Source organism: Monopterus albus, unplaced genomic scaffold (genome assembly GCF_001952655.1).
Source record: "Monopterus albus unplaced genomic scaffold, M_albus_1.0 scaffold329.1, whole genome shotgun sequence".
NCBI lineage: Eukaryota > Metazoa > Chordata > Actinopteri > Synbranchiformes > Synbranchidae > Monopterus > Monopterus albus.
The window spans coordinates 232,613-243,939 of record NW_018128209.1 but is presented as its reverse complement, the minus strand read 5'-3'; the positions used below and the strand labels follow the sequence as shown (position 1 = coordinate 243,939).

At 39.3% G+C, this 11,327-nt stretch overlaps 1 long non-coding RNA gene across 1 annotated transcript; it reads right to left on the bottom strand.

Annotated features, from left to right (window-relative positions):
• Positions 1-1,317: 1,317 nt before the first annotated feature.
• LOC109974374 (uncharacterized) lies at positions 1,318-2,141 on the bottom strand. Its single transcript, XR_002276960.1, has 3 exons — positions 1,881-2,141; positions 1,722-1,791; positions 1,318-1,447 (listed from the first exon to the last, which is right to left on the bottom strand). It is a non-coding gene; the product is annotated as an uncharacterized LOC109974374 (long non-coding RNA).
• Positions 2,142-11,327: the final 9,186 nt, after the last annotated feature.

The window sequence follows — 11,327 nt, the reverse complement described above, 5'->3', positions numbered from 1 at the left end:
TATTTGGTTAGTGTAAAAATGTTTTCACAAGGGTGAAAACTGTTTTTCTCACAAAAAGCTGATATTTAAATACATGGTTTTTACAGGACAGCAACAATTTGATATAGTAGATCCATAAAAAAAGACACTTTTACGTTGGCCATTTTACTTGATATGCTGTAGGTATCATATACTGTAGTTTCAATGAACTGTGCAACAGACATAAAACACCCAGTATGCTGCAAGACCACAGATTATGTTCAATGGCAGTTGAAGTTTTCAAATATACAATGGGGAAAATTTTTGGGAGGAGGTGATTAGGGTAGATGGATGTGTCAAAGAAACATCACGTGTGATGCTATGGGTTTATTAATAGGTGAGTTTTTTTTACCCAACCCACAGTCTTTTTCCCTGAATCTAATCACATACATATGTTTTTCTGCCTAAAACTAACCATGATGTTTTTTGCATAAATCCAATGTGCTTGACCTTGGCGGGGCCACTACCCAGTCCAGCCAAGTACCTGCCAGGTCCCCAGACTACAACAACCCAGCTAACTGAGACAATAAACATAAGATATTTGGGAGATAATGGAGTGGTGGTGTTTCGATACCAAATGCAACCAATCTTTCAAAACCCTGTCATTCTGCTTCAACATGCAAAATGGTTATGGGCAAAAATTGGCCTAAGATTTTTTTTTTTCCCATTTTGAAACATAATACCTATTAAGAAGGATTTTACTGAGCAGGAGTGCAGGATTTTTGTATTTGTGAAAAGCCACATGATTCCTGACTTAGACTCATGGCGTAATGGAAAATAAAGGCTCTGTCTACTTGCAAATTTAATTCAGTTATTATTTAGAGCACCCAACAAGTTTTAAAAGCAATGTTTTTCTCCCACACAGTGGAATGACAAGGGATAAACTGACACATAAATACACACATATACACACCCAAGAACAAACAACATACACAAAAAACACGTATGCAAAGTGTTTGTAGATGTACCCAGAAGTACACTCTGCAGACATTATAACCAAAATCTATAGTCATAGAGCATGCAGCTCTCAAAGAATAAAAAGCCATCACATACTCTCTTCACTTCAAAAGAATAAACAAGGAAATGTAAGAGTTCCCACTTTTTAGAAAAAAAAACTATCTGGTCTTTTGTTTGAGAACATATTCAAATTACATTCAAACACAACAGCTTTTTATTTTTTTTATTTTTTTGGTTTGTAGGGCAAGGCCACTTATAAACTAGCTGTTCTAATTATTATGAAGAAGATGCTTTCAGGTCAGTGAAGTACATTTTATGGCAAGACAGTTTTCCCCAGAGAGCAGGACATGCATTTAGCTGTTAATGGTCACTAGTGTTGGGGCTGGGATGTGGTACTGTATGGCCAGGTGTATGGTTTTCGCACCAACACCTGCAGCTCCAAAACAAATGTGGGTCCTATTTCCCGACTGCCCTTGTTATCAAATAACAGGACAGCATTAATTTTGGTTGAAGTTGTTTTTTTATTTAACAGAAGGGTTTAAATAAAAATAGTCAGTCCCCTTTTTTTTTATATGTCGAACAAAAAAACAAGACAACAGTAGTGGACTTATTCCTAACAGCACAAAATAGACACGACTGAATATACACTCAAAATTATCCATCCACAATCTGGTACAACTATATCCATAGATAACTTTCCAGATACAATATATTCAGACTTCACATTAGAAGCAACTCAAACTCACTTCAAGATGCCGGAATTCCTGTTCAGGCTGGAGTAAATACCCCGAACTCGTAGACAGTGTTGTCTCCCCTCTGAACAAGCCAAATTCACAATGTTGTCAAACACAGAAATACAACCTGTAACCCATACAGACGTCATATAATTTCTGTCAGACACTTACGCCGTCACGGAGCTTTGTATTTCCCTGCGTTTTTCTCTTTTTCTCCTTCTCGGTCTCTGTTTCTCTTTTTTTCCCACGGGACACTCGCCTGTCACACAGTGATGACGTCACAACAGATGCGCCCTCATACAGCTGTGGGTGAGCACTGCATGTATACAACTATCATAGCGACACCCGCTGGGCACCTACTAAACAACACCTTACTGCACCAGGGAGAGTTTCAGTTACTCCCCTTAGGAGACTGTAATTTTATTACTTGATCCGGCTACACTAGCTTGTGTGATTTGTGTATCAGCAGAACATACCTGCACACACCATGTGTCCATATGTTTTGCGTACCGCCACAAGGAATGCAAGTAAAGGAAAATGCGACTAGTGTAAGAGTAGACACCTTGTCACAGCACCGCAGTATGTAAGATGTATGTGTGTGTGTGTCCTTGGGCACTGAGGGAGTTAGCAAGACACTGTTGACATGAGTTGGTAAAACCTCACTAAAGACATATATCCACCTCCACACCTATCTTTTTAATATGACAGCATATAGCATTTTCAGAGAAGTATTTCATGTTTCATTTCACATTTTGTTTTATATTCCATATAGCATGTAATCAGACCACATATCTGTATGCAGTATATGAGGTACTTGGAGATGGATATAGAGGGTCACAATTCATCCTGTGTTTTTATTCCTGCTCTCTAATAGCCAGTTTTATATCCTTTTCAACATTAAAAAAGCTATTTAAGCTAGTACTATGGGGCATTCACTGTTAGCATCATGGATACCTGCAGAGAGCCCAAATATTTTTGTGGATGCTGTGAAGCATCCAGACTAAGTTATGCTGGCATTTATTTTTTATTATTCTGGGTTCTTCCATCCGTTTTATGTCACCTAATTTTTCAGCATACTTTCAGCTAGAATAACTATTCAGGTATTAAAATGTTCAGCTTTTTAACCCTTCCACCCTCCTTAGGCAAAAATGTCCATTTTTGTCAATTTTCCTTTTTTTTTTTGTTTTTGGCGATCATTTTGGCTGTGTTGAAGCTTATGACATGAAATTTGGAAGGAAAGTTTCTTTTTAGTAATATTTTTGAAATCCAGTGCCGTTTACTCTTAAATGGCATTTAAACACTCTTTTAATGCATTTTGGGGTGCTATTATAAAAATTGCCACCACATAACCCCCCTAACACCCTTGTGGCCAAAAATGTACATATACAAAAATTGTTATAAAATCATCATACATCAATATTTTTTTCTGCTTTTTTTTTATTAATCCCTTGACTTCTTGCTTGCTCAAAACTACCAAACATTCAATCATTCTCAGGATTTTAACCCTCTAAATGCACGGTATTAACCTCTAGAGTCCTGAGCTTTGGAAACCCAAGCTGTGCGGTCCTCATATGAGGACGCAGGGACTCTAGAGGTTAATTTTAATCACCTTTAGTAGCACCCCCTCTCCAGATTTCATAGTTTTGATTTGCAGCTCCACTGGTCCTCCTGGAATAGAACTAGCACAAACAACTTCTTGTATGTTAGCATTTTATGTCATATACTCTTCCAAGGCTTGTTCACCCTCTTCATCTGGACACTGGAAAGGTTTTAATTGTGAAATAATGTAAGGTCTGCCATATATTAATTCAAAAGGTCAAAGCTGTGGGAGTTACAAACATGTGCAGGCGTACTAATGGTAGACAATAAATCCTATTTTTTTTCCAATTTCTTCCCCTGTTTTTCTCAATTGTGCTTTAAGCGTGCCACTCTCTTCCCACTAACCTTGCAGGTTGTGGATGATATGCGTGGGTCAGGTCTATGTGTAAAGTTTTGGACTAACAATGGTATTGCACAGTGTACAACTTGGATTCCATTGTCACTATATAATTTTCAAGTATTCCATTTCTGGGGGTTATGAGTTGTGGGAAGCACTTCGATATGTCTATTATTACCAGGCAGAATTTCTTTCCCTCACACTTGTTTAATTTTATGAAGTCCATACAGCTGTGCTGAAATGGAAGTTGTGGTTTTGGAAACTGACCTCTTTTAGTTCTTAAGTTTTTCTCTTGCATTGTGGCAAGCCCATATTGTACGGTTAACACAAAAATGTTGGAATAGTTTGAAAATCCATATGCTGTAAACACTTTGCCTAGCATGGCTGTCCCTGTTGTAACCTCCACCTGAATCCTGGTTGGATGGATACAGCTTTTAATGGGACAAACAGTTGATGTGATTAACCAAACTGTGTACATTCAGTTCTTTTAATTCACTGAAGGTACATCTGTCAAGAGTACATTCCGAGAAAAGAGTGGTGACGTTAAGTAGAGAGAATCCTGATTTGGCCATAAATTTGGCCTAAATAAATAAAAAACAAATGAGGTAAAGTGCGCACTAAATAAATAACAAAATGAAATGAAACCCTTCCCTCAAAATAAGTGTCAGATCGTTGGGGCCCTTTAGATTGCCTCAGAGATCCTGCCAACTCCGTAGTTAAAACTGGATCCCAAAAGTCCTTCTCACAACCAGTTCCTCTTGAAGCGTTCGCCTGGCTCGCCACCCCAGCATCCACCGAGTATCTCCGATCCAACTTCTTCCAGGAAGAACTCCAGACAGATGAGAGAGGTTTCTTTTGTTTCTTTTTTCCTACAAAAAAAAAAAACCTGACCATTGAGTAGTTATCACACTTTTATTTTCCTTCTACGTCAGCTGGTCGGCGGGTGCTTTGGTTATGCGCCCCGTTCTACAATGCTTAAACATAACAACATACGAGTCAATTACCTCTCGACACAAACAAAATAAGCTAACTGTATTTTAAAACATAATATTTTACTCTTTCCACGCAATTGACACAAAAAGGGTCCTTGCTATTTCTCTGAGTAGCATGCAGGCCCGTGCAGAAGCAAAGAAAGCTGGAAAACATGGACATTGGAATGCGGAACTAGTGCGCGCCAACTATTCCATTCAGCTTACTGATTGGTCCCCTCACAGTCAACCAGTGGTGCCAAGATATTAACCCTTTCATAACATACAATGCACTGCAACCCCGTTTCAACACAAGCCAAAGTCCTTTTTCTGAGAACCAACACTGAACTTGTTCAAGCATTTCACACTTGGGCTACACTGTCCCTATCTATCTCCCCCTTTTTTAAAGCATGACTCTGTCCATTTCTCAAAATTGCAGCATATCTAAAGAAGACTACTATTTGGTAGGATAGGTTTGTCTTGCGGTCATTCATATAATTCTGTTGTTTCATTAAAGGTTGTCTCCCTTTTCTGCCACTTCTGAAGTTCAGCTTGTGAGGCTGCCTTTGTAGTGGAAATTCATGGTAAGGACCCCCTTCTTGGCATAACAGTAGAGAAATTTTCAGTCAAAATATAACTTGAGCCAGGTCTTCCTGGCTGTAGGTTTTGGGACAAAAGCAAACAAACAGATACTGAAAAAAACTTAAGAACTTCTAACAGCACCATGAGGAATCCATGTTCCTCTTTTTAGACAAATCATGGGAGTGTTCTTTGTTTAGCCATATGAAACAATCCAGCTCAACAATAGTATAAAAGATTTCCTAAACACAGTAGTCAAGACAATTAAAAATGTTTTTTCAATGGTTCTTCAAAAAAAACAAAAAAAAAAACACTGGTTTTCATACCTTTTTCTCTTGTTTTTAGCCCAACATGGAGAGAAGATACAGTGCTTTATCCATGATTTATCAAAGTTAAGCTAACTGGAGTAATGTAGCACCCTACATCCTGTTTCTTCAAAATAACTTCCTGTTTTTCAAAATAAAATCCAAATTATAAGCGTAAAATAAAGATAAACCGTGCTCAGAAATGAATAAAATTAAATCTTTACCCCTTTCTAGGCTGGTTACGATAGGTTTTTCTCTTTTTTCCTATAGCTATCCCCAAAACTGTCAAATGATTTCCCCATAATGTTAAAATAAACGAATGAAATCATTTTAACATATCATCATTATATCATTTTACTCACGCAGCTCCTATGTATATGCGTATATTTGTAGACCTCTGACCTGTCTGCTCCTGACCAGTCCAGTCCTGTTTTCCATCATTTTGTGTCTCCTTCCGTGTGGTTGCCATGACGCTGTTCCCTCTGGAATTAAAACAGCAGAAACCTCTCCTCTAGGGAGCTATTAACACAACTGTAGCAAACTTCTTTTAGCTTGTTTCTTAAATGGCATTTTGCATGTTCGGCGAATTCTAAAGTATCACGGAGTGCGTGATGATTTGCTTAATGTCTTCGTATCAATAAAAATTTTATCCGAGACAGTGTATCAGCCACAGTTGTTCCGTGGAACTGGTTTTCTTTTCAGGGCTAAATATTCGTGTGGTTTGCACAATATACAGCGGCATAACAGCGTTGTTGCAGGCTTTCCTTGCCTTGTCGGGTGAAGCGGAGGGTTCTGGACTCTCTCTTGATGGTTGGACTGGTTTGGCAGGAGCGTCGGGTCTGGGTCTCGCGTAAAAATCTGTTTTCCTATTTGTTGGACTGATTTAGCGCAGTCAGCCTGCGTTAGTCAACCTTTAAACCCATATTTCTTTTCCCATTCTGTTAAGTAGTTGTTGTAAGTTCTGTTGGACTTAACCGTCCTGCATGTTCGTTTCTGAAGAAGAGTCGAAGTCAGAACAACCTTTAAGATATTTTTATTACAATGTTCAAGAAAAGCAATACAGAGCTCTGGATTCCATCTATCTGAAGCCCCTATCCACACTACAGAAGTATGGTTCACAGCCTCTTCAGGAAGCCGGAACCCCTAATTTCCTCATCCCAGAGAATTTATAATACAATCATGAATATGCAAAATGTCGGTTGATCTGACGTCATCCGTGTTGTCCTTCATCCTTGTTCCTTGGTTGGTTTGTTGACCTCGTTTTGACCCCTCATTGGTGTTCCTCTTGTTGTCAGGCAGATTTTGATCTGTGAAATTCTGAGAATAACATCCTGACCTTCTGAACCAGACATTACACACCTACCTACGTCTTTACAAACAGTTAGTTGTCTGCAGATTTAGGAACAGCACCTCTGGCTCATGTCTCTTCTACCCTTGTGACGGGCAGCATTGCTATGCAACCTGGCCTTATTCCTGTTTGTGGTTTCCTCTCTTATACCTCCAACCTACACATGCTCTGTTGTTATCAGCTCTGAGTCTTCTGTTTTCTTAAGACAAGTTAAATGGTTCAATGAAAAGGAAATTATAAACCATATGATACTGAAATAAACATGTAGGTATATTTGCTAATGCAGATTATAATATTGATTATAGAAGGCTAAGCATTTCCTATACTATTGGTAAATGTTGATAATATAAATGAGTTTCTGCACTTAGACACCTACTCACACACAGCATTTCAAGTGCACAGGTCAAGCCATTACAAAGGTCAAGCAGATTAAACAATCTTTAAAGCAGTTTTGCAAATACATAGCATGGCACTATATTATTTTATCAAGAATTTCTTTCTACAGTTCACATAGTTCACATATTTTGCGTCCCCAGTTAACTCTGGAGTTCTCTTGCACCAACTATTTCCCATTATTTTGATTTTCCCCTCTCAGTCAGTCAACTTAGGTTCAAACCGCTTTATCACCATGTGGTATCCACTGTCGGCTTTCTGAAAGACTGAATTTCTTTTAATTAAATATATTTTATTTCACACATACGCACACACAAAGTTTTCAGTCATGCATACCTCTGTCCCTGACTTTCTTCAGACATACATTACACTCACGGTGATCACCAAGCAATAAGCATTTAAACCTCACATTTAAGTCCAGACTTTATCTGTGTACACAACGCTTTGAAGTGGGAACTCTTCCCCGAAGGAAAAACCAGGATAAATCCTGTTCTTACACACAACCCCACAGTCAAACTAACTCATTTTAATGCTCTTCAATCAGCTGAATAAACTAAACCATAAACAGTACAGACTTTGCTCTGCAGCTTTAATTTAGATTTTTTCTTTAGACCAATCTAGACACATTTATAGCGGACATTTAGTTTATTCAATCTTTGTCCATTAACTACTGATTTTAGCACTCAATCGGCCGTAGTTATTCAACACAACAAACATTGAACAGCACATACAGGTAAACATCATGACAAACATGCAACATGTAATCAGACGTATAAAAGCAATGCCACAGTATCCTGCAAGCATTTGAAACAAATTATTTACAACAGTTAGTGTAGCAAATCCTCGTTATTTTTATTTGGTTTATTATAGGTAGGCACCGTCATCTTATGCATTTATGTCAGGCATCTTAAGGGTCTCATTGGGGGTCCTGAGGGAACTGGTGAAAAGGGAAATCCTAGTGTCATGGGTTAATCTTAAGTCTACGTTCATGACGACGGTGAGTGAACGACCCATTAGTGGTCGTAAATTAGTCTATCGTTATGTAAATTTGTGTGTGGAGATTTACGACGATAGATGTGTTTATAGGTTTAAGTTTCATATAAGTAATTGTTACGTTAGCACACATTAGTTGGTGGTTAGCTAGGCTAAGCTAGTGGACCGTTGTGTTTATCCCATATATTCCTTGTTCACAGAAAACCAGACCAAAGGAAAAAATAAATAAAGGTGTCCTTGCTCTTTGACTGGAGTGGTTATATGGATGGGATATCCCAGTGGAAATCAAAGTCATGCATTCCAGCATCATCAATAGTTAACATTGGTCCTTCGAGCCGGATGATCTCACCCATATCAACAATATGGACACAGCAAGAACGACAACAGTCACAGTGTTAGTTTTACATTATAATAGCAGCAGAGCTTTCCTCCGTCTGTGAAATAGTTGGTCTCCCACATGAATTCTGGGAGAATCACTCCTCCTCAAATTGAATATATACATTATTAGACAAAGGAGATAGTCACAGTTTCAAGTCAGTCATTGTGGCCACCAGGTACAGTCAGTCAGTCAGAGTTTTCATCCTGCCTCAAAACCTGCCACAACTTGCTTTAAAAGCCACTTAAATCACTAATGTTAGATGGAGCGCCTTCACAGCCTCCAAATGTCCCTCTATCTTGCATACCTGAAACCCAGCCAGTACAACTTTCTAATTCTTTCTTTTCATCTTCCCCAAAAACTTTCTTTCACCATTTCATGGCCTTCCCATGCAGTACCGACCCCAAGGTGCCGGATTTACACTCCTTCCGCCGTTCCCGCATCATTTGTGCCATAGTAACTTTAACAAACACGTATTAACAAGTTCACATTGTGTATCCCCAAACTACTACTCTATTGTCCTGCCAAAACAAATACTACTTGAGAGCTGTAAATTGAGTACCACAGTTTTCAAACATAAACTGTTTGATACACTGCTTCTCAAACACAGTCCAAACCTCTTTCAAGCAGGAAACCACCCCAAAAAATAAAAAGCTCATCCCAGTGGCCTCATAGAGGCTATATTATCACTGCAACATCATTCGTCAGCGTTTTCCCCTGAATGTTCTATCGGCAGGCTATTATACTGAAGTATTAAATACTCATTCGTCAGTTTAAACTTATCCCTGTGTCCTTTATTAATGATTTAACTTTGGCCAAACTTCACAATATAGCGACTTCGCTAACTGTAGCGGCAATGGGGCTCATCCCCGACTTCGGGGTGCATTCCCGGCTTTGGGGCTCGTTCCCGGCAACAGCGCTCATTCCCAGCTTCAGGCTTTATTTTATAAAACCTGGAATTAAATGGTATCAAGTGTCCTATTAAATTTGGAAGACAACCCACAGTGGTTATTCATTTATGTGATGAACTTTACGTCTTTTATGAAGCCAAATCAATCTAAGACTAGGACACTCATGAACTCTCCCTCACATGAGGCTATGTGGTTAGACGCTACATGTGATCAGACTTCAGACAAAGATAAAATCCTTTACTTCTCTTTTAAAACAATTTACCGATCGGGGAAGATCCTCAATCAGACAATTCAGCGTTTGAGTGCCCAATGTGCTGAATTTCTCTATATAATAGAAAAGGTATCTGCTTACCTGTTTTTATGAATGCCAGCAAATTGTCTGAAGGAGTACTCCACCAATCTCACTTCGCAGTCCTCAGTCGGACACTAGCTTGAAGTCGTTCCAATCCGGGTCCACGGCACCATTTGTTTAGAAAATACCTGATTCTTTTGTTGGAAGCAGGAGAAGTGAAGACAGGAGAGGACTGTTTAAAATCAACAGGAAGTTTACTGGAAATCTGAGCACCAACATGACTTTGTTAAAATGTAAATAGGCTGTCCGGTCCCCAGTAGATGCAGCCATCCAGCCTCAGCAGAAGTTACAGAAAGTAAGCATATTCTCCCTCATTACAATTGTAAGATATATAAGCAAGGAAGATCAATGTATTAAAAATAACCAAAGCTCAGTAGTTCTGGACAATCATCAATACAGCTGTAATATGTATAAACAAGGAAAGTAAAGTTATGAAAGTTAACTAAAGTTATGAAAAGTAACTAAAGGTATGAGAAGTAACTAAAGCTGATAAAGTAACTAGAGTCTATAAGACTCAAATCTTACACTCTGAATCTCATTTCAAGACGCAGCGTGCCGGTTTTGACCAGGGGCAAAGCGCTGCCTTCCTTGTCAGGGGCTAGGTTGAAGGCAAACAGAGTGTAGCCTTGTTGAAAGTCTTGTCTGTTGAAACACAAGGGCAGGTCTTTCAGGTGATGTCCTGTGGCTGTAATTACGTTGTAATACTCTGAAAGAGATGCTGTTTTTGAACTGAGGCTGGAAAGGTTTTGCCAGAATCTGACGCCCATCTTGACACAAGGCCAGAAACTCCAGGTCAGCGTGTATAAACTTGAAGGGGTTTAGATTACTCTGGCCTGTAAAAGCCTTGTGGTTTACCAGAGCCAGAACCATGTACTTGGGTAAAGTACCCAGAAAGAGGTTTTCTTGGGTGCAGAGTCTCGAATTGGTGGGGATGGAAAAAGTTTTCACGTTGATGCGTGAAAGCGTATCAGTCAGCAAGATCTCTGGCTCCCAGGTGTATTTTATACAGGTAACGAGCTGACATTGGGAGCCCTCTCAGCTCATTACCTGTATAAAAGAGACCTGTCCACAGAAGCAATCAATCAATCCATTTTCCAAACTCTTCACCATGGCCAAGACCAAAGAGCTTTCCAAGGATGTCAGGGACAAGATTGTGGACCTACACAAGGCTGGAATGGGCTACAAGACCATCGCCAAGCAGCTGGGTGAGAAGGTGACAACAGTTGGTGCGAATATTCGCAAATGGAAGGAACATAAATTAACTGCCAATCTCCCTCAGTCTGGAGCTCCTTGCAAGATCTCACCTCGTGGAGTTTCAATGATAATGAGAACAATGAGGAATCAGCCCAGAACTACTCGGGAGGAACTTGTCAATGATCTCAAGGCAGCTGGGACCATAGTCACCAAAAAAACAGTTGGTAATGCACTACGCTGTGAAGGACTGAAATCCTGCTGTG